The 20,258-nt window shown below is 43.6% G+C and overlaps 1 protein-coding gene across 2 annotated transcripts in view; it reads right to left on the bottom strand.

Annotated features, from left to right (window-relative positions):
* The window catches only part of RAB3IP (RAB3A interacting protein), a 328,509-nt gene that overhangs the window by 123,428 nt on the left and 184,823 nt on the right, over positions 1 to 20,258 (bottom strand). The window lies entirely within an intron of this gene.

The raw sequence follows: 20,258 nt of genomic DNA, 5'->3' as shown, positions 1-20,258 counted from the left end.
GATGTCTGCAGATAGAAAATATGGGATTAATGAACTGGGGTTATTGGGTGCCTCTCTCCTCTTCCCTTTCTCTTCTCCTGTAGAACCCCAAAGGTTAACGCCCTCACCTTAGGTAAGTGAACGCCGAGCTCTCCATCTGCCTCGGGGCAGGGTGCCGTAACCAGTTTCTTCACTGGATAAGGGTGCAGGCCTCTTGACCTCAGAGGACTGCTGTCCGTCGTTAACTGCACGAACGGTAAGTTCTGGGCACTTCAAATGTCTTAAAAGTCTTTTGTAATGATATCTCTTGTTTTGCAGGGTTCCGCGGATGGCGGGCTGATGAGAGTTGAGGATCGAACCCGCGTGAGGAATAGAAGCGCCTGGAAGCACGTAAGTAAGCGCTTGTAGCCTGCTTCACGATGCGCACTAACTGTCCCATTTATCTTGCAGGTACAAGTTCGGAGCTTTAGAGAAGCTGAAGGGTGCTGGAATACCCACTGGATTCGGCGTGGGAAGGCACGTGAGTAATAAAGTTGCCCAATGTCTTTAAACGCACCTTCTTTTGTCTTTCAGATGCGGGATGCAGCGCCGAAGGCCTCCGGAGCGTGCGAAGAGTAGGTAAGCCTTTGTCTTTCAGATGCCGGAATGCAGCGCGAGGCGTTGGTGACAGCCGATGGACCAGGTAAGAGATGCGCTGCCACTGAAGACCGTAGTGCTAACCTGTTCTTTCTTTGTCTTTACAGGTGCTGCTGAAGACTGGATTCCAGGATGGTAAGCCTTTGTTCCCTTAGGCCCAGGATCAGAAGCAGAAGACACGATGAGCGTTCTGCTGCAGAGAATGCAGAATAACACAAAGCAAGATTCATCCATCGGGTGTGGTTTAAATAGCCTCCTGTAGTGCTTAGGTGTCTCCTTCCACAGCCACGCCTAGGTAAGAAAAGAGTTCCTGCTTTCCAGAAGAGTTCCAGTGTTCTGAACCTAGGGAGTGGCTCCTGCCCCACCCAACAGGAAAAGTAGTCCCAAACAGAAGAGGATCAGGGGTTCAACTGGCAGGTAAGTAAGCAGCATGGTCTGCTGCAGGTAAGTCCACCCAAGCATTATGAGCCCGGCGCTTCCAGTGCTGGGACTGGGCATCTTTATGAGCCTGGTGCCACTGGCGCCAGGACAGGGTCCAAAAGGTCCCAATTGGGACTGGCTGGCACTCGGAACCGGGGTTATGGGTCTGCTTCCAAGGGAGTCGGGCAAGTCCTGATCTTTTAGAAGCAGAGATCATGACAATAAGTGAAAAATACACTTACAAGTCTTTGGTTGAACAATTGGTCCAATGGTAGAGCTGACCAGTCACAGGTCACTGGGTATCTTAATCTGGTAAACGGTTAATCGATGAAAACTAATTCAAATCAACTGTTTTCAAGAAGAGTAACCTAAAAGAACCAAGGTGGTAGAGGTAAGTATAGGGGAAGCAGGGTATTTTATAGAGAAGCTGTCACGGATCAAGTAAAGGCTATGTGACCAGAATGGAAATGGTTAGTCTCTTATTACGATTCTACATAAAAGTATTTGGAAGAAGCAAAGCTTTAGTCCCAAAGTACCTGGCATACGACAAGTTAAGGCTATGTGGCCAGATTGAAAATAGTAAGTATCTTATTTCAATTCTACATAACTAAGTGATATCAGGAAAGTGATAGAGTCCAAGTCAACTTTCTTCTCTTACTTTTTTACAGGTCCCAAAATGGAGCAACATCCAGACCGGCAAAGGCTGTGGAGGCGTCTGCCATTTTGTGATGGAACTCGTCTTTATGTACCTTTCGGACAAGCTGACGTCATTCGAGCATGCGCGAGTGACGTCAGCTTGTCCGAAAGGTACATAAAGACGAGTTCCATCACAAAATGGCAGACGCCTCCACAGCCTTTGTCGGTCTGGATGTTGCTCCATTTTGGGACCTGTAAAAAAGTAAGAGAAGTAAGTTGACTTGGACTCTATCACTTTCCTGATATCAGTTATGTAGAATTGAAATAAGATACTTACTATTTTCAATCTGGCCACATAGCCTTAACTTGTCGTATGCCAGGTACTTTGGGACTAAAGCTTTGCTTCTTCCAAATACTTTTATGTAGAATCGTAATAAGAGACTAACCATTTCCATTCTGGCCACATAGCCTTTACTTGATCCGTGACAGCTTCTCTATAAAATACCCCGCTTCCCCTATACTTACCTCTACCACCTTGGTTCTTTTAGGTTACTCTTCTTGAAAACAGTTAATTTGGATTAGTTTTCATCGATTAACCGTTTACCAGATTAAGATACCCAGTGACCTGTGACTGGTCAGCTCTACCATTGGACCAATAGTTCAACCAAAGACTTGTAAGTGTAGTTTTCACTTATGTATAAACATGACAACCAGATACCTATATTCTTGCCAATAAGACAGCGTCTTTTTTCCTTATTCAAATATTGCTTCTTAGACCAGATCTCACACCAGGTCAAGAACAAACTTTGAGAAATCATCCCAGGAACACTTTCATCTATGGCCATACAAGATACTCCATCTTTTTTTGGCCTATTTTAAATAGGTAAGAACAACTTGCTGTAATTGTTCTTTTTGGGACAAACTTCAGTTTATCTATTTTTATTCAAGAACACTTAGAGCATTAAATTATTCTCTCCGTGAATAGCATATATAGGCATTAAGCATTTAGGCAAATAACCCGGTTATACGAAAAAATTTACCTGTTTTGATTCAAATTAAGAGTTTTAAGTCTTTCTCAATTTTTGATAATGGTTTCACTCTAAAGGCGTTTAGACACTTTAAAACAATTAAGTTCATTTGAACTATGCACTGTACACTTTAAGTCCAGGATCTTAGTGTTGACATGTAACTCAGAGATGTCCTTGAAGTGAGGTTGTTTTGAAATTGTTGCTTTCGAAATAATTTGTCTAAAAATATTATATTGTTTAATTTAAAAATGTTTCTTTTCTTTATAGAAATGTTATTCTTAAAGAAAAAATGACCCGATGAAGAGTTGTTTGCTACTCGAAACACGTTGGGCCTACCATCCTGTATGAATAATAAATCATTTTGCTTATGAATTTATCCTTTAAGTTGTCAAAATTTAATCATTCAGTGAAATTTTTAATATATATCTAAAATGCCTCTAAAAGACTTTTCATCTTTAACGATTCTCTAATTACCATTAGGCTTTGGCCTTTTAGATAGTGTGCAGGGGACGAAGCTTTCCTAATAGGAAAACACTCTCTTTTAGACTGTTACAGTAGTCCAGTCTGGAAAGAACCAGGGCTCTGGAGACAGCAAGCCTTTGAGGGAAGGTGAGAAAAGGTAGAATACCTCTGAGGAGGTGCAGCTCGTAGTGGGACTTTCTGGACATTTCTGAGATGTAAGAAGAGAAGGAGAGAGTACAGTCGAAGATGACCCCCACCCCCCACATTTGTTTGCCGCACTAGTGGGTGAGGGTGCAGGACCATGGGTGGTCGGCCAGAGTGAAAGTGGAAAACCAAGGGCAGGGGTCCCAATGAGGACGATCTCTGTCTTACTGGCATTAAGACAGAGATCATTAGTAGCACATGAGGACTGAATTGCGGAGAGACAGTCCGGGGTGAGTGAGGAAGAGACCGAAGGTAGCCTGAAGGGGAGTAGTGTCTCAACCGCATAACACTGAAAGTTGGAGGTGAAGGCAGAGATGTGGGCCAAAAGGGCCATGTAGACGTTGAAAAACCAGTGGGATAAGTTAGATTCCTGGGGGACACCACAAGTAGTAATACAATACTCAATTATAAAAACATATATACAGTCACCTTTAGGTTCTCAGAAACACATTCAATAAGTTAGACAAAAAAGAGAAGGTAAGTAGTGGTGCAGTAGAATGAATCCAGTTCAAAAGAATTATACCCTTACTTTAGAAGTCCAATTCTTATGATGTATGGAGCCTTGTGCCCAAAAGTCCCAAAGCCTCTTCATAGGAAAAATAGCTGATGTAGAAAGAGTTCTTGCGGTGGCGACATGTTGCAGAAGATATTCAACACATTTCCAGGTATGTAAAATTATATTCCTATATCTTTGAGATACAAGCTTTTAGATCCAACCATCAAAAAGTGTTGGAATGGAATAACCAACGCTTATTCTAAGGAGAACAGGGGGAGGTGAATGTGTTACAATTACTTACCCACCCCTGACTGCGATTTTCCCAGATGACTTGGTGGATCGACTGGGAGTCAGAGAAGTGGGGCGTTGCTGGACGTAGGTTTTCCCAATGCTGGTACCATTGAGAGGTGCCCAGGAGCTGCAGTTGCAAGGATTCTTTTGGTCCATTCCAGGAGCAGAGCCCAACCCTTTGAGAAGAAGAAATGCAGAAGGCACTGATGCAGACCCCTTCAATAGACTGGGGAAGGAGGGTTACAGTGATTGCTACAGCAATCGGATGACAGCGGGCATCCTTCCAGTTGTGGTTGAAAAAGAACTTCAAAAGATATTGGAATTTGCATGTGGGAACTAGGGTGGGGTGAGGGGGATTTAAATGGGGGTGGAGGAGGGACGCCCAATGAGTTACTAGCACAGCTAGGTGGCGGGTGGGGGGTTCTGATGGCCGAATGTAAAGTTTGCTCAGCCAAGTCACATGTAGTCCTGTAGAAAGAATGTCACATATCCGTCTACCTTGTTAGAATTTAAATAAATAAATTTTTAATAAATCAAATGAGAAAAAGACCTTCCAGAGCAGGATCCATTGAAGATAGGCCACGAGCTGATGACCACCAAAGTTCCGGCGACAATTCTACCAAGGTAGCGCCCTGGAGAGCTAGTTATTCCACAGGGTGATCCAGGGACACTTTAGACCGCTCAGGACGGCTGGAACCTCAGGAATGCACCGAGACTAGTTGGTTCCACCAGTCCAAGGGTTGAAGCACCACTCAAGGCCTTCACAGATCAGGTAATCCAGCAGGGCTTCACCAGGCCATTCACAGGAAAGGATGCTGGATCTCTTCAGGAGTCATCCACGGATAGTCAGTCGGCTGCTAGTCTACACAGGATACTTGGCTCCAACTCTGATCTGAAGAAATGGCTGCAGGATACCTCTTCCAATCCTAAATCCTGACTGGAAACAAGTCCAAACTCACAAATGGTAAGGATCTGCATCATTCAAACAGCCAGCAGTGGTCCAATCACGGACCAGTGTGGGTTTCACTCATGCCACACACCCAGACATTCAGACAGCACGGATGTGGAATGGGACCAGATAGTGCCATTACCTTATATGGTACTTCCTGACCAGCGAAGCCAAGAAGAAGGTCAAACAACAATATGGCCAAAGAACATGCAAAAATCTTGTGGAACAGCCATTTTAGGGCACTAGCCACGATTAGTAGCCATGCGCGGTAAACACGAATGAGCACACTAGAAATAACGCAAACATTGTAAAAAGGTATCTGCTGCCACCAGCCTGTCGTTAGGCACATAGGAAAAGATACAACATCCCAAGTGTAAAAGACTAGGGTGATACAAAAGTATCCCCACAGCAATGCAAGATGCTGTGTGCACTGCCAAAGTTACCAACAAGGTAAAAAGACAAAAGGCAACCTATCTTCACAGTACTGATAGTCTGAATGGCGGATCGGTTTCCCTATAATAAAACGAGTAAAAAAGCCAGAGGAGTGAATCTAAAAGGCATCTCTTCATGCACTCCAGTTACTCGGGAGCGACTACTTGGTTCAAGGTAAGTTACACCTTTCACCCCACAGTACCTTAGGTTTGAAGAAATGCTTGTAGCTGGATTCTCCTCTGTGCAGCAGCAACTGACCCTTTCTCTCGATTCGTCGGTCTGGTGATGAAAGGAAGGACTCTGAATTAGATGTCTCAGCAGCAGTCTCGAGAGAGGACCCAGGGCATGTATTTCTTCAGTCTCCTTGGTCGGTCTGCAGTTTTGGCACCCTTTTCTCAGCACCAACAAAGGACAGTATTCACCCAGTTGATCTTTGCTTTCTGAAGTCCTGCACTCTAGTGAGGGGACTTAGATTAGCAGATCGTGCCTCTGGAGGTCCAACAGGAGCTCACCAAAGTTCTGGACGGGTTCAGCCCTTCAAAGACAATGCATTGCAAATGGGTTGGAGGTCCCCCTGTATTCGTGGTCTGCAGCTCTGGAGAGGCACAGCACCTCGGGAGATAGTTCAATTTGTAGTTAGTCTCAGGGCTGGTTGGTCCTGCCATTCAAAAGGGAAGGAGTGGTCTTTTTCTAAGGTCCTCTTTCAAATAGAAAACAGGATCAGGACAGCAGTGATCACTTCACAGTGATTGGAAGGGTCGGTGTTGAGTAAGAATTGGTGCTGTCCAACTGGTGAGGACTACACAAGATGTATCTGCTTGTTATTAGGTAACCCACATTTTAATATTGGCCTGCACTACACAAGTTGGTAGTGTGACTGAGCAGCCCAGCTTATCATAAGAGGGGTAATGTGAGCTGTAGAGTTGTGCAAGTGAAATCAGTAAGTACAAGTAGCCAAGTAACACTTACACACAAAGTTATATATACATATGTATTTATAATATACACAAGGTTTTAATAAGTATTCTTTAAAAAGCATTATCTACTAGTAACATTCAATCAAAGTTCGGATTCAGTTTTTTAAAGACAATAAAAGTTGGCAAAGACTTTTCTTATGCCAACACATATTCCAGCACACGGAGTGACTTCAGTAAAGGTCAGTATTGCACTTATTTCAGTTACCAATTCAGTTATTGAGTTGTGATGAAAGGAAGGAAACGTTAGAATAAGAATGAGGACATACTTTCAACAGTTTGTAAAACAATAATCTCCTAAAGGGAGGCAGGTAAGCTTTTATCTCAGCAATAATAGTGTCCACAATTGTAACCTATGAGGGGAACAAGTATTGCCTAAGCCAGTAGGTTCAGAGGAGTGCCTTTAGGGAGCCAAGACAGCCAAAGTCAATGGACAAAATACAAATACAAATTCAATAGTTCTGATGCACTTCTTCTTAGGTAGAGTCTTGACAAAGTCAGTAAATTTAGAAGAAATCGTAGTAACTCAAGTGAGCTACTTTGTAGAGAGCACAAGCTGTTAGGTCAGTGCAGGTGAGTAGAGATCAACCCCAAAAAGTACTTGCAAGATAGGAAGCACAACTTCTGGCTAAAAGGTGAACACCCAAAGCCCCACAATACCTGTGATTGGAAGAAAATTGCTCCAGCTGGATTCCTCCTTGCTACAGCTTGGTAGACCCCTCTTCCTGGACCTGGGTTGTGGTGATGAAAGGGAGGACGTCTGGGGGGCTCCTGCGGCAGTACTTGGGAGAAGGACTACCCATCAATGGATTTCCTTTGTTTCAGCAGCACTTCAGTGTTTTGGCACCTTTCCCTCAGCGTCAATGAAGAAAGAAAACTGCGGTTGGAAGAAGCTTGCTCCCTTGGTCTTGGACTCTGGTGAGAGGACTGGATCAAGATTTCCTTCCTGCTTCAATAGGGTCCTCTAGATGCCCACGAAGATGTGGATGGATTCGGACTTCGCAAGACGATGCACTTGTCAATGGTCACAGGACCCCAGGCATTGGGCGTCTGCAGCTCTGGTGAGGCACAGCAAGTCGGGGGTTACGCCAAATGGAAGCTTGTTTTGAGGCTAGTTGGTCTCACCAGCCCAAAGTAGGAAGGAAGACACATACAGGTCTTCCCAGTCAACATAAAAACGGTGTAAGCACAGCTGCAGAGCTAGGTCCAGGATGTTTGCTGCTGGCGTCACGTCTTCTTCTGATGTTCCAGTGGTCGACTCAGCCTCTAGTCCCGAAAACCTCGCTTTTTATGTGATTTCCCATTCATTCACAGCCTATGCTGTCAATCACACAGCATGGTGCCGGCCCTGTCAGGACAGCCAGCCAGGACTAGCTTCACTCAGGCACACTGGGAGACAAAGGACAGGGAAGTTTCGGGACCCTCCCTAACTTCCTGCCTTTCCAGACACTGGAGCCTGGGCGGCCTTCAGGGATGAAGCCTGCCAAAGGAAAAACACACAAAGGGCTAAAACCGGTTTTAGGTAAAAGCCAAGAAAGAACTAACAAACAAAAATTGCCAAAAAAAGAAGACCGGGCCATTTTGGAAGAAATTGTCACCCATGGGTGCAGTACTGCACCTGAAGGTTCAGCCTGCGTTAGAAATGCACACTGGTAGTAATAGTAAGCCATTGCCACCAGCCATTTAAAGTACGTGTGTGTAACAAAAAACGTTACATGAGAAGTGGGAGCGGGAATTACTAAGTAACACTCCCCCACTCAACCAGCACTACACATAGTGTGGAGTGTGCTGGTTCCATAAAGAGAAAGGTAAGTTAGACAGGCATCATCTTACTATTCTTGGGATGGAAGTTCACCCAAACATTCTTTTTTAAACATTATAAGAAGTCCAAGGGAAAAATACATGGAGTAAGAAAAAAGGTCCCACTCACTGAGGAGGAAATAATCACAAGCCCCAAGTCCAGCAAAAGAGCTGGGGGTCTCTAAGGTTGAAGGGAATTAGCACAGAAATAAAAAATTATCCTAACACTCTGCAGGCTTTTCTGGCTGTCTTCAGCTCCGGTTCTTCTGTTCCAGTGGTGGACTTGCCTTTCATCTCAGGAAACACACCCTTTATTCAGTTTTTCCACAGACTCCTCTGCAAACTCAGCATTTTACAGAAAGGGGCGGGTGGCTGTCCAATAAGGCCAGCCTCCCCCCTACCCTACCCCAGTGGGAACTGGTTCCATTCAGGCACTCTGGCAGAAAAAGGGCAAGGGAGTGAATAACTCCTCCCCCACTTCCTGCCTGCCCATAATGGTAGAAGAAGGGGTAACAAATCCACAATAGAAATGGCAATAAAAGATCCACATGTTGGCACATAGGTGACCCTATTGTGCATAACCGAGACTGTGAATACAGTCTGCTGTAAAAAAATAAAAAATAGCACAATAGTTGGTAGAGCACGTCCACTGCCACCAACTATAACTATAGCATTGTCTATGTGACTAAAAGGTCAGAGGAGAAGAGAGAAGGGGAATACTAGGTATCCCCTTAGCACTCCAGATAAGGTGGTGTGTGCCAATCTCTTGCAGGGTAAAGTTTTAGGAAGGATAAAAAGTGTCCCTCTATCCTTAAGAACGAACTGTAGTTAGGAAGGATAAGAAAAGAATCTCAAAAGAGAACCCAAAGGGTTCTTAACAACACTGCACCTAAGGTAATGTGTGCTGCAAAAGTTAAAGTCAGATGCCTTTAAAGAAATATGGAAGAAAGCAGACTTCCTAGTAAAGATGCAACACAGAACACAGAGTTCCAAAAGACAGAGCCAACAAGAATAAATGAGGAGGGAAAAGGCTCCCCTCATTCAGGATGAAAAGAAAAAGGTCCAGAAGTCCATCAAACAGTGTCTGGGGGGGTCTCACTAGGAGAGGGAATGAAGTATCCAAACTATACATTTCCCTAACACCAGCCAACTCCACAAGTGTAGAGCAATATAAATTACACTGGGCGAAAATGGGTTGCTTAAAAATCATCCATGTTCTAGGAGCCACATGGGCTACCATAGGACAGGACAGGACAAAAAACATCTTTAAACACAAACATTGAATTCTTTCCCAATAGTAGTCCTTGTGATCTCATGTCTTCCCAGTGCATTTCTAAGAGAGTGGTGCCATCTCCCTCACTTCCATAACTCGTACAATAACACCATACCCAATAGTGCTGGAGCATTAGCAATTCTTATGCTGTACTATCCCAATAACAATTGGTCTCTGTGTGGCAGCCACATACTTTCCTTGTCTAGTGGGATGCTTAAGAAGAAGGTGCATGTCTCCTCTTTTGTATTGTAGTAATCCCCACGGTGTCTGATTAATAGGATCCTGTGATACTTGCTTGTATTTCTTTACAATGTGGTAGTTTACTACTGTTGTCATGTTCAGGTAAAGCATGGTGGTGTGGCAGGATTGCTATGCTATGGTTTACTAAACTAGTCTCTCCCTCATACATTTAGGCCTCAGATCTTCCCACTGCTTGCCTCTGCACGCAGCACCCCAGACAGGCCCAAACCTCTCCTAGCGCAGAGCACACAAGAGACCTTCTCATCAGCTTATTCTCTACAAGTATAGCATTAGGCCCATATATGGGCGATAACAGTAGAGTTTCTGCGAATGCCGCTTATCCGTTATCCAACACCATGTCCCTGCATGACTGTCAGAAGGTCCCAAAAGAAATGTCGACAGTTCTTGCCAAATGTCTGCAATATCATGTCAAGTACCACTGCCCATTGCGAAAGTGCTTTAACATGGGTGTTTGCCAATGATATGCTATATAACTGGAACTCGGGGGGTGGGGGGCGGGGGCCCTAGAGAGATGTGTGTGCCGAATGCCTGACCACTTGTCCTGCTGTGTTCCCTGCTGATCAGCTGATCACTCTGTATGCTGTGTGTTTGCTACCTAATACAAGAAGCTTGGTTTACCACTAGTCTGTGTATAATCGCTTTATTTGCTGCAACCCGAGGCTGATGCCGAGGGGAGCCCTTGGGGCTCTTGGCCACCACAATGGATTGCTCGACTTGCTTTTTAACCTCTGCCACGAAGAGGGTTTATTCTTCGTTCTCCTGCATCTTGTTATTAAAACAGGGTGCAGTCCTGCAAACAATGGCATAGTATTTTGTTTGTTTAACCATTAGAGGAATCGGACACTGGAGCTTTTGCTTCCTGTGCAGAATCTGGTACAGATCTGTGCCATACTATTTGTTGTTCATCCGTTACTATACAAACATTCTCATCGTCTTCTCAAAAATATTCATCCTGGTCAAATGGACCATCAACTGGGATATGAGGAATAGGATGCCTTCAAGGTAACTTAAAAGGGATAGACATTGCAACTGGCAGGAAATTGTAGAGCATCACTGAAAGCCACCTATGTGTTTCTTTCCAGTTAATACAAATCCATGACTGCTTCCCTGTTAAGATGGATTTCCAAAATCAGCTTGGGTGGGAGGATTTTAGAAGGCAATCCTATTACGGAAAACAGGGAAGACACAGAGATTACCCAACACCCAATCAAGGTGAGGTAGCATAGTGGCAAGGCTTAGTCTCTGAAAGAGTGCGACCGTGGTCTAGGGCTACGGGTCCACACAATCATTGCCAGTGCAACACTGGTGAGTAGTCCAATGCAGGAAAATGTAACTCATATATAATGAATACTGAACAGCTTCCCCAATTCTTATAAAGCCCAACCCTAAAATGGTATGGGCCCTATGCTCAAAACAGTTCCAAAGGATATACTTCTTCAGGTAGGTTTATATAGAGATGTGCAATGCCTCTGGTAAGGATTTATTTTCGCGATAAGAAATATTTCGAATGCATTATTTTTTTTATTTAATATGGTTTCATTCTTTTGTTTTGGGTTTTGAAAGTAAAAAAATGTTTTTAAAAAAACGGGGTTTGGGGGAGAACCCCCGTTTAAAAAAAAAAAGATTTTCTTCGACATAATGGCATTCGAAAAAATGGCATTCAAAAAATGATCTATAAACCTAGTAAAACACAGATGCATTTAAGACCTATGGCGTAGACAGACTCCATAGTATAGGTACAATACAAAGAATAGAGTTCCAAAAGACAGACCCTAAAAGAATGAATGAGTGGAAAAAGGCTCCACTCATTTAGGATTTAAAGAAAAAGGTCCAGAAGTGCAGCGAAAAAGTCTGGGTGTCTCACTAGGAGGGGGGGGCGAAGCATAATAACGATACATCTCCCTAACAAAGTTAAAGATCTGGCTGAGGGTTTCTCTGCATCTTATGTAGCTGCACTGACAGCTTCTTAAAGACTGACTCTAGGAAATATTCCAAAAGAATACAGTCTGTTAGCCGATGTTCAGTATGACATGCAGTCTCATTCCCAAGCACACAAATAGAGCCCGCAAAAATGTTGAGTGCATAGCTCTAATAATAGTCCTGACCAACTAATCTAGTGATTGGTAGCAATTGTGATTTTGACTTATGCAAGTTATTGGTGCTTCTCATTCCTGTAATGGGTGGAATTAGGGTGCAAGGAACTGCAGTAAGATGGGAAAGGACAGGGCTTGTGGGGTGTGGTTACATCAGGAAACTGGTGTAAGATGTTCAGGTACTGGGAACTTCATAGACTAGCTCAGTGCAGAAGAACATGCAAAGATGGTAAAATACAGGGGTTTGCTGAGTTGCAGAATAGAGAAATAACGCTACAGAGGATGTATACTAAAGATGGGTGGCAAGTGCGTTGAATATCAGGAAATTGCAGCTCACAAGTCCTGGTGGGAACGCTTAAAAAAACAAGAGCGAGACGAAAGGTGTTTGATGACAGCATTGTGCAGTCTGGTTGTACAATAGTCATTTAACTGTTCCACTCCAGAATTGCATTACAACATGGAGAGGGATGAGCGGTTAGGTTGTATTGGCATACATCAAGGCTTTGCTGTATTGGGGGTGTGGGGAGAAATAACTTTACCATACTCTTACCTGAAGGGTATCTGGGTTTAGAATGAAGATTAAACAGGATTCCCTGCAGTCCCATTTTGTACCTACAACAAAACGTTTTTGTTTCCTAAGGTTTTATATGAGGCATCAGCATGTGTAATGAACCCATGTATGTATTTACTTTGGAAAATAATCAAGAGACTGATGTAGTTTTCAGATTGTGCACATTATTTTTCTACTTGGTCTTTAGTGGTTTGGGGCAATGGTCAAATACAACTTTCAAGTTTTTCCCTGGTTGCAATCAAAGGTTCTGTGTAGAGACAGCCACTTTGGATAACCAATGTCTTCCACTAGAATATGACGAAACAAAGTGAGTAGCCTGCAGAAGATTTAGGCCCATGATACAAGAAAGGAAAGTTGCTGAGCAGTGTATACCTTGGAAGCTGGTAAGCCCACAGCTTCTTAGTAAGTGGAACCAGCATCTCTACGTTCTGAAATGTTATCACAGTACAAGGAGACTTCACTCCTTCCAGGGAATGCCACAAGTCCCAAGTATGGTACCTCCTACATGGATTCTCAAGAACATGCTCTCAGAGCAGATGGGTCGGCAAGTGGAGAAAAACAAGCTCAGGCCCAGTTCACCTTTAAAGCAAAGTTCAATACCATGTTAGACTCTTTATGGCCAAAACTAAAATCTGTTTCTTCTGAACTGAAACCTTTACAGGTACCAATGACCACAAAAACAATAGCCTTGAAAGTATGAGGAGCCCTTTATCCAAACATGGCAATGAAATCCTTGACACCGAGGCATCTGACTCGAAAAGGCTAAGGCATCAAAATGTACATTTTTACAATAACATGCAGCGAAACGCAACTCTGCGCCTAATGATATTTGACTCTCAAGGACAAGTCTCACAAGACTCATTCTGAAGTTCTTTTTGCACTTTATCCTCCATAGATTTCTATGGGACACCCTTTGCTTTTTGCTTGCTTTGAACCCTGTACTGAATTTTTGGAGACAAGTAAAGCCTTATGCTTTACTTCCCTCACCAGTTTTGATCCTTGATATGGGGAAACTGACTAGTCGCTAAGACTGTCACTAAGGAGTCTTTGCGCCTCATTAGGAGTTTGCTGGTGCCGTAATGACGTGCCAGTAATTCTGTTTACCAGCAGATTACTGCACTAGCAAAGTCCAAGTTTCCCAGTGTGATGGCCGGATTTACCTACAACCCAAGAGCTGGACCCCACCAGCAAAAATAGCCACCATTACCGGTGCCGGTAATACCGGCAAATCCCCACCCATGGGACACCATGGCATGGGGATTTACTGCCGTTACCAGCATTTGTAATCTGCTGGTAATTCCAGCAGACCAAGTGCTGGTAATAGTGCTACCGCCAAACTCTTAATGAGGCTGCATGTCTCCCTTTATGAATTCTTGTGTTTTTACAGTGAAGTGAATATACTTTCAATCCTTACAACTTTTTATATAATGGCTTTTTGGGGACTTTGACAATGTGCCTAAGACAAGCTGGTGGCAGCTGTGATATTTTAACTGTTTTTGCGAGGTTTTAATTGTGCACTTTTGTTTGTGTGTATTTGTTTATTTTGTGTTTACCACAAATGGCTACTAAAAAGGTGGTTAGCACCCAAAGATAGCTGTGATATATATGGGATACGTTACTCACCGTAATCGTATTTCTGATGCTTGTATCTGCTTAGATTCACATGCGGTGCATTGGCCGACATCTAGTGGAAGCTGCGGAGTATTACAGTTTGTTTTTCGAAACTCGAAAATGGGCGTCGACCTAGGGCGTGCCAGTAATACTATCCCTAGTGTGACGTCCACTGTACCCATGATCCCTCACGCGTGTAGGACCCTTTCATTGGTTTTTCATAACGCGCTTAATACCGGAGTTCGGTTTCTAAACGCGGATCGGGGATTCGAACCTCTGTTGCTCTGCGTGGTCGTGCTTCTAAGACCAACACGTTGCCCCTTTGCTATCCTCCATTCACCTATATATCTCCCCCCAAACACCCCCTCCCCAATCTCTGGTGCATGAAAGTCTGTTGCTGGGCAGAAGTAGTAACTAGTGGCTATCCATGATTGGATAGCCTCTGGCCATTTGAATGTGGCAGATCCTTCACATTGGTGGGCTTGCTCCCAGCCTGAATCTTGGAAAAAGGAGTCCTCTGCGACTATTCGGCAGATCATCGTTGGAATCAAGACTTCTATGAAGAAGAGCAGCCCACTGATGACCCGAAGACGACCCGTGCAGCTGACCAGCATCGTCTCCAGTGTTGCCCTGGTGAAGCCTGCTCCTCTGCCTGATCTCAAGAAGCCCCTCATTGGTGCTTTAGCCCCTAGACCAGTGGGAACAACAACTTTGACCCCTGCTTGAGGATTTGTGCCTTCGGAGCCTTCAGAGGTGTCCCCGGACCACCCGGTGGACTGACTAGCTTTCTGCTAGCTTACCTGCTGCAGCCTTCGCTGTTCCGAGCAGAGCCTTTAAACTTTGCAGATCTTCAGCTTGTGCCACAAGTCGTCGGCCCCTGCATTTTCAGCCGTCTCACATCAAGGGAAGCTGTGCTAGGCCTGTTCCTGTGTTAGTTGTTGCAAGATTGCCTGTCGCCAGCTCACTGTGGTGACTCCCATTGCCACAGGTCTTCTTCACTACCTGCAGGTGTCCTGAAGTGATCTGCCCCACAGAGCTCTTCATCTCTCCCATTTGTTGGTCTTCCACTAGAAGCTGCCTGGAACAGATTATTGTGTACAGTGAACAACCAAAACTAAATCCTGATACCAAAAGTGACCTCTGCACCTGCAACCCTTAGGCCTTGTTCCACTGGACCAAGTGCAGAAATGTGTGTCCCCTACAGATTCCAGGACACCTACAATGATCTCTGAAAGAATCAGAGTCAGGGGGGGTAAATTAGCTCATCTGTTCCTGCCCCCACCATGCCCCCGTCCTCCCTGGAGTTGCATCATTGGGTGTAAAGTCCTGGTACCATTACTAGAGTGTTTGTTCTTGGTCAGCCCTTCTTCTACCATTCTGGGAGGGGGGAGCCCTGTGTGTATTTTGCCTTTGGCGGGAACCCTTGGGTATCCCTGCCTAGGGTCCAGAGTGTCTGGGAAGGCAGGAAGTAGGGGGAGTTTTCCACCTGCCTGTCCTTTGTCTGCCAGAGTGCGTGAATAGGTGCAGCTCCCACAGGATTGGACAGCCCAACGCCCCTTTCTGTAAAATGTTGTGAGAGATTGCAGAGGAGTGTGTGCTGGAACTGTATAAAAGGTGAGGCTTCTGAAGTGAAAAGCAAGTCAACAGTGGAAGTTGAAGCAACAGAAGACTACTATGACCAGAAACGCCTGCAGACCCTTTGCAACACTGTGAAGCAACCACTGCAGTCCTGACCCAGTTTCCTGTGTGAAAGAGGAGCTCCGAAGAGGACGATGCCTTCCCTTTGGCTGGTGGGAGCAACCAGTCCCAAGACAAACTTTTAAACCAGCTATCTCCCGAGGTCCTAGGAGTTTCCAGAGCTGGGAAACCCCAGTAGCAGGAGACCTGCTGCCCATTTTGAGTGCATCATCACGTAAGGATACTCCAGAGATCCGATCCAACTCGCCCAAACACCCTCATCAGAGCGTTGGACTGCAGAAAGCGAAGAAGATTGACCGGGCGATCCGTGTCCTTTGTTGGTGCTGCAGAAGAGGTGACAAAAGCACAGAGTGAACCAAGAAGTTGCTGACAGTCGTGATACAGGTCCTCCTTTGAGACTGCTGCTAAGAGATCCCGTCCATTGTCCTGCCTTCAGTCATCAGACCAAGGAATCCGGACGTCAGAGCCAGAGCTGCAACATTGCGGAGCATCCAGCACAAACATTTTATTCTAACCTAACTGTGGGGAAAAGTATTCCTTACCCGATTCCAAGAGTGCACTAAAAGGTGTCCAGAGCAACCCCCTACTACCTCAGACACAAGCCGCTGCTTGTGTCCCTTCCTCAAGTCTGTTTAAAGTCTCTCTTGTTAGTTGTTAATTTGCTGCTTTATTAACATTTGAGACTGAAAGAAATCCACAGGAACTCTTCATAATTCACTGCTTGTCAAAACATCAAACCCTCTCCGAACTGCCTTTAGCTAGGGTTGCGTTTTGGGATGTAAGGGACTTACTATGCGAGGAAACCCTATCTAGAATCTTGAACCAAGCTCATGTTACACTAATAATTTTCCTCCCTATAAGTGACTTTACTATAAGTGTTTTCAGAGTAAATGCATTACCGTATAAACCATTGAAAACCGCATGAATGCGCAATAACTGATAATACAATAACATTGTTTTTTCCCTTTCTAAGGTTGCTACAAATGTAACTGCGAATACACACTAACGTGAAAGTGCCCTTTGAAGTATATTATCAAGTATTCCTGTATTCACATATTTATTAATATTTGAGAAATAACATTCAGTATTATGTCACATTTAACAACTACAAATATACATCTAATTCACAGCAGTGAAATGGACATCAGTACACTGGCAGAAAAAACAAAAAGATAGAGTCTTATATCATAAATCCAGAAATCTTTCCCAAATTTCGTCAAATAGGTCTCTTTTCTTATTTCTATACAATATTACCCTTTCTATTTTTGACATCCGCACCAAATCTGTCAACCTATCTGAAACTCCGTTTCTAGAAGGATTTTTTCTTGTAATAGGGCTACACCTGCCCCCAACTCATTTAGCCTGCTTAAAATTATTTTCCTTTTGTTTGCACAGTTCACACCATTTACATTCCAAGATACTATTTTCAAGCCCTTTATGCTGTGCCATATTAGAATTGAAAAGTACCTACACTGTGAATAAGCACAAAGACACACAAGACGCACAGACATAGAAACACAAAAACAGACTACAAACATTAACAAAACATGCAACCTCTTGGTCAGTACAAACCCACCAGCAACTCCCTTCCGTACTCCTTGTAGAACGATATCTGTCAGCCCCCCTCCCAGTAGATTCCAAATAGTTATAATGAAAATCCTATTTTCAGTTTAATGTGTTGAATACCTCCATTTCTTATAAACCAATTATGCCTCAGCAACTTAATTATCTGTATAAAGTCTACGTGTAATCATTATATCTAACTGCTTGACTTCATAGCCAGTGCAAATATTCCTTCAGCAATTAATATTCCATCTTTGCCTATTGTCACTCGGGTCCTCAAAAGTATAATGAAAGCTACCATTATTTAAATAATATTGCCTTTTGTTACTCATGTAGCAATTCTTCCCAGCCAAGTACGGTGACAAGTAGCCCAGAATAGCTCCTGGTGTCCTAAACCCTTCCGATTGTGTGTGTAAAGGGTTCTATTAACAGCAGAGGAATTGATAGCGCAGTAAACCTCCACGCCAAGGATTGACAACCTATGTTTAAGCTAATTCCCCACCACGACAGCAGAATTGCACAAATGTATCGTCACCATACCCACCCACAATGCATCAAGCTCACCACTCAGTTTTCCCACCGGACCGTCTTAGCTAGCCTGCTATTTGATTGCTTAGACAAGTCAAGGGGCCATTGTACCAGCAAAAAAATCGTGGTTGCAGTGTCCCACTGTAGCAAGTATGACAATGCATTACTTACCGTAAAAGCATTTCTGATGGTTGTATCTGCTTAGATTCACATGCAGTGCCTAGGTCCGACATCCAGTGGTCACTGCGGAGTATTGCATTTTGTTTTTCGTAGTCGAAAAGGGAGTATGTTTATAATCAAGCCCAATTTAAACTTTCCTAGCATAGTCTTATTTGAGCAGTTTCTATATCCAGTAGGGATAGTGCAGATTAGCAGTGTACCCGCTCCATAAAAATACTGAAATTGAATAAAGTACACTTAAAAAAGCCCCAAATAATTCCTATGACTACCTGGATTATCCCAGAATGAATATGTGACAAAACATAACCAGATAATGAATTCTCTGCTTACAGACAAACAGCTACAACGGTCCAAAAGAGTTACAGTCAATGCAAAAACCCATGAGGAAATGGTTAAATATCCAGCTACATGGTTCTCTTGCAATTACATGATCCCAAAATCACACTGCCACGACCCACCTCCACGTAACCTAACGTCCTTCCATAACATTAAAAACCTGCTATATAACTCTCCCACTATCTGACTGTCAAAGGAGCAGGTAGAGGACCAAGTGCATTGCAAGTGATCAACATTGGAAACTGCCATCAAATGGGTATAATTGAAGCTGGATAACTAACAAAGGATTCGTGGAAAGGACAGGCCCTGGTTAAACCTACAACGCCCTGGATAGTTGTGACTAGATGGATGACGCCAGCTCGGAGTGGCTGGGGAAAGTGAAGCGTACAGAAGAGTGGAGCCATTGAGGCTGGATAGAGGACTCACAGCCATGGGAGTCCCAGAGAACATGTTAACAAGCACCGCACAGAACGCAGCTGCGCCAACTATGTGTCCGGATGCAGAGCTGACATCAATTATTCTTAACTCTGTTTGGCGACACTTGCAAAAAGTAAACGTTGCTATTTTCCACTGCTCTGTCTAGTGCAAAAGTCGATTAAAGGTTACAAAGAGCAGCATGGGTTATATGCATAAAATAGCCGAATTTAAAGATTAATGTATTTGAGCAGTCCACAGTCCCCTTCAAATTGGAAACAGACATTTCAACGTGATAATTATTGGAGCAGAACGGCCTGACCGAACTAAACTTAATTACCATGATCCTATATCCACAGACCACACCAGAGCCTATTGTGGCCCGAGCCCCACCAACAGCCCCCTTTATCTTTGCTATCGCAGAGGTCCTCGATTAGCAGCGACATTACCTCTCGATCCGGCTCCAAGAACACACGTGTCATTTCCCACGCCACTTACCTGGGTATGACAACACGCATATAGGCGGCAGCACCCACCACAATTTAGGAGCTTGTAATACGCTCCCCCATTTAATTCCATCTTCATTTCCTTATTAAAGGAAAGGACCTTGCAAATATTCTTAAGTGTTCTAGTATAAACTTCTGAAGTATTTAAAGTAATTCTGGTGTAAATATATACGTTTATAACGTATAGGTGCTTCTTTGCTGTGCCTGTCTAACTAGATTCAGTGTACTTGCCTACTGCTCACATCTTCCTCTTAAGATAAGCCTAACTGCTCTGCCAAGGTCCTAAATTGTCCGAAGTACATTCTACGTCGAAACCGGTTGAGCTAATTCTTTAGGGATGTGATCTATATATAATTTTCTTTCTTAGATCCACCATTGCAATAGATTGCTTTTAATTATTTCTATTGTTGCTTTTAATTATTTCTATTGGTGTTTTGAAAAACTTAAAATACAAAAATATTTAGATTGATTTGGGGAAAGTTTGTACATCCCACCTCCTATTGTTAATCAATTTTGTGATGTTTTTTAGTAATTGTTGTATGGTTGAATGTCACTGAGTGTTGTGTATGGTCTGAATGCTGCACTATGAATGTTTATTGTGATGGACTATTTTTAGCCAGTTTGTATGTACATCTCTGCTGTCTTGTCATGTGATATAATAATGAAGTGTATCATAAATTTTGATACACCATTGTGGTAAACATAATTCGCCCTCTGGACAGTTTTTTCAATTTTTGTGATTCATAGTAATACTCTGGTCTAGAGTACCGAGTTTTCCAGCTTCTTTCTGCAATTCAAGTCCTAAATTAGTATAGAGTACAGACTGATACAAAGGTCCTAAGATAGTACAGACTGATACGAAGAGTTTGGGATCTACAAACCACTGGGATAGCTGACTTTAGGAAAACTCTCCTAAA

This window comes from Ambystoma mexicanum, chromosome 12 (genome assembly GCF_040938575.1).
Source record: "Ambystoma mexicanum isolate Mex_15411 chromosome 12, UKY_AmexF1_1, whole genome shotgun sequence".
Classification (NCBI taxonomy): Eukaryota; Metazoa; Chordata; class Amphibia; order Caudata; family Ambystomatidae; genus Ambystoma; species Ambystoma mexicanum.
The sequence above is the reverse complement of the archived record's forward strand: the minus strand, read 5'-3'. Positions and strand labels throughout refer to the sequence as shown.